Raw genomic sequence first — 3,865 nt, forward strand, 5'->3', positions numbered from 1 at the left:
TAAGCATCTCATCAGTCCTGTAGCCACCATAAAAAAGTGTCCAGTCACTTATTAGTTGGATTCCATGTTGCTTTGAAAGCATGCGGATCAGCCACACGTGGATCAGCCACACTATATGAGGCTAGTCCAAGTCCAAAAACATAGAAAAATATGATAACTATAGATGGCAAATCTGTGTCAGAGATCTAACATGCTTTAACATAAACCTGCTATACCCTTTCTTCTCAATAGACACGCCCTGCCCTTCTGAGTTTACCATCAAAAAGAATTAACAAAACCCTTTAGACTATGTTCACACGTCCGGAATGTCTGCACGGAAAATCTCAGTGCGGACATTTCGGAGACTGTGGGCTCCGGCATAACATGCCAGCACTAAGACCACACAGGAATGTGCTGTCACATAGATGACTATGCATTCCATGTGGAGTCCACAGAAAGAATGGACAGGTTCATTCTTTCTGCTGACACGGAAATCAGAATTTTCATTCAAGAAGCATACATTGAATACAGCTGGACTCTGCTGCTCTGGAATCTCTGGCAGAATTCCAATGCGGAATTCCGTGCGGAAATTCTAGACATGTGAACCTGGTCTTAGGCTTGGTTTACACTGCGGAATCTCTGGGCAGAAAGTTTCCACCCGGAGATTCCGAGTGGGGCCAGCGCCGACACTGCAGTCTCCAATAGACTGCAATGTGTTCTGCGAGTATTTCTGCCTGAAGAACGAGCAACGCCATTCTTCAGGCGGAAATTTCAAAGCAGATTTTCCGTTCACAAATTCCGCTTCACAAATTCCAAACTGTGAATTTGTGAACGGAAACCCATTCACTACACTATACATATATAGCAAGTGGAATTTCTGCCTGCAATTTCAAAGCGGAATTGCAGGCGGAAATTCTGTAGTGTGAACCCAGCCTTACTGACCAACAGAATTATAAAAAAAATCTGCAGCTACATGCAGCCTATTCATGGTTAAATGCTTCATTCACACACCAGCCCCAAAAAGATGATAGTGGGTCCATTAAAAAGAAAGAAAAAAGTTATCACTATTCCAGGGAAGTAAACATATCCCCTTTCCATAGAATATGGGATAAGTGTTCGATCGTTGGGGGATCCAACCACAACTTCTATTTGTCATTACATATCCAGCACTAAAATCATGATAATCATGATGTCTCTGCTGACTTCGTCCCAGTCTACACAGTAAAGCCGAAAATGAAATGTCAGACTATTTAGTGTTCTTCAATAAAAGTGATCTGCAGGGCCTGGATCTTGCCGCTTAAAAGATTAGATATCTAAGACATTAAAACGATGTTTCTATTTTTTTAATTATTTTGTTAATTTATAATATCTTCCTTTAACAATTACTAATAAAAGTAAAGGAGCCATAACTTTATAATTAAATTGACACGCTGTCCTGTAAAGTACAACTTTTTTTTATAATTCTTAGGAGGTGAGAAGAAATAAATAATTATGGACCAATTCAGGGCCATGTGGAACACGTCTTGATGTCCTTGTACAGTCCTGATGTTTGTAGAGTACTAGTCACGACCGTGCCGCATCATTACAGCTGATTATGTAAATGATCCCTGTGTACTGATGATTCCGGATAGCGGGCGGCGCGCACGCATTGTCTGAATCTGTAGGAAGATTCAATCCAGCTAATGTTTCAATCAAAATAACACAATTCCCTGTCACTTCTGGGTAATGCAATCATTCCTAAATTATGACAATTAAAGCCGCGCAAAATCCCAGCCAATTACATATGCCGCCTGTATACGCTGTCTCCCTCTCTGTCTGTCTGAAGTTGGGTTTTCGGCTTCCATCTGGCTCTATTAGATTACCTCTACTCCCACTACACATACTTGTTTTTTTTTTCCGCTTATGTAAAACTATGTAAATCACATCTTCAGAAATGGGAGACTCGCTGTTATTCCGGCACTTAATTTTCATAAACAAATGTGATGTGAAAGGCGGTGTGAGATGAAGTACATGGCTGCAGGATCTGAGTCTCTTACTCCGACGGCTTCCAAGACTTGGAGGGTGACAGTGACGATAATGGCTATATGATTTTAGGAGCTTAAGACGTCCACTTTGCCACGTGCCATCTGCTATGCATTGTTAATCAGTCCTCCTTCCCTGCATTCTCCTGATAGATGGGACTGGTACTGTAATAGCAGACGGAGAGAAGAGAAAGAACTTGAAACATCTTCATTGATAGTGTTCAGATTTTTCTTCATTAAACCCAGAGATGTATTGCCAGAAAAGCAATAGTAACAATAAGGCTGAGAGGGTTTAATAAAAGGAATTTATGGATCCTCTAAGGAGCATAGAGATAGGAGGTGCAGAGGTAGCAGGGTCTGAGGAGCCACAAAGGCCTACCTAGAACAAGTGATGAGCCACAAAGGCCATATTCGATTTCACGATATATCGCTTCTCGGCCTTTTGGCTAAGATCAAGTGCAATATCTATTCTTATCAGTTTCATGCTGGTGGCAGGCGACGCCAGTGTGGAGCTGGTGGGGATGGGTGCTGCATGAAGGGGGCAGGTGTACCAGGGCGTTCCGGGCTGGTTCTGAGGAATCAGCTCAACGGCTGCCCTGATGTGACCTGTTTCCTCCGGGTCTCGCCATGAAGCTGAGAGGGTCTAGAGCCGAGGTACTTAGTGCCTCGGGGTGTGGTGACCCCGAGGTGCCGAAACTCACTGGGAGTATTGGCTCACTGACTTGAAGCACGGGCACCATGATCTCTTCACCTTTGTGGCACTCACCTCTTGATTCCCGACCTTCTGGCTAGGATCAGAGAAATGTTTATAGATCCGGCCGGATGTCCGGGCAGTATACCTGCACACATTCACTTATTTATTTATTTTTGTCTCACTGTGTCACTTTTTTCGTGTTGTGTGTCCACAGGCTTTGTCAGGATGCGGTAGCCATTCTGGGTGTCCCTCCTGGCGGTCTAGGGGAGGTGTGTGTGGACATCCGGTTCCGCACCTCCCTGCAAAAACCCCGGGTACTCCTGCATGGGCAGGGTACCGACCGTTATCGGCTCTGCGGGCAGATACCTTGGCTAACACCAAGGGGGATGCCGGGAGCATTTGTGGTCCCTTAGTAGCTTCGGCGAAAAGGGACATCGAACCTGGAACCTCATAGGTACCTTTTGGTCTAGAGGCGAAGGGTAAGGTTTTTTGGGGGGGCCTCTCTCCTATCGGAGAAGGGCTTGGGATAGACTGCATCTTTTGTGCACTTTTTTTAGTGTAACACGTTTGCACTTTTTCTTGCACTTGGGGTGATTCGAGAGCACGTTTTTCTATGCAAAAATGAATCATAAAATTTGTGTGCGCATTCACTATAAAATGTGCATGCACATGCGCAGTATTGCTAGATCTTCTGCAGCGATATTCTCATTGGCCCACAAGCTAAAAGAAGGGAGGGATCAATATTCACGAATATTCGCGCGCCAGTCTCACACAGTAAATAGTAATGGAGCCTTCTTGACCACAAGCTGGAAGCAGGGAGGGATGATCACTGTGATGTGTACTGTGAAAAAAAAATTGAATATTCATAATTGCGAATATATAGCGCTATATTCGCAATATTCGCAAACTCATGAAGTTGCGATATTCACTATAAAAATTTGCATTGCGAATATTCGCGAGCAACACTACCTAGAACCAACATTACAAATGACAGTAGGTGGGAGCCCTGTTATAGATCATATATTAGGGCCCAGGGCAGAGGCGTAGCTCATAGCTTCTGCGCCCCGGCGCTAAATCTGCAACAGGGACCCATATGCCAATTATATTACTGATGTCTAAGGGGGCAGATGTGCTTTGGGGCCCCCTTAGGCACCAGTGCCCTGGTGTCACT

The 3,865-nt window shown here is 44.4% G+C and overlaps 1 pseudogene; it reads left to right on the forward strand.

The window, feature by feature from the left end:
* Window positions 1–2,426: 2,426 nt before the first annotated feature.
* Window positions 2,427–2,517, forward strand: LOC130290086 (U2 spliceosomal RNA; annotated as a pseudogene).
* The last annotated feature ends 1,348 nt before the right edge of the window (window positions 2,518–3,865 follow it).

This window comes from Hyla sarda, chromosome 8 (assembly GCF_029499605.1).
Source record: "Hyla sarda isolate aHylSar1 chromosome 8, aHylSar1.hap1, whole genome shotgun sequence".
NCBI lineage: Eukaryota > Metazoa > Chordata > Amphibia > Anura > Hylidae > Hyla > Hyla sarda.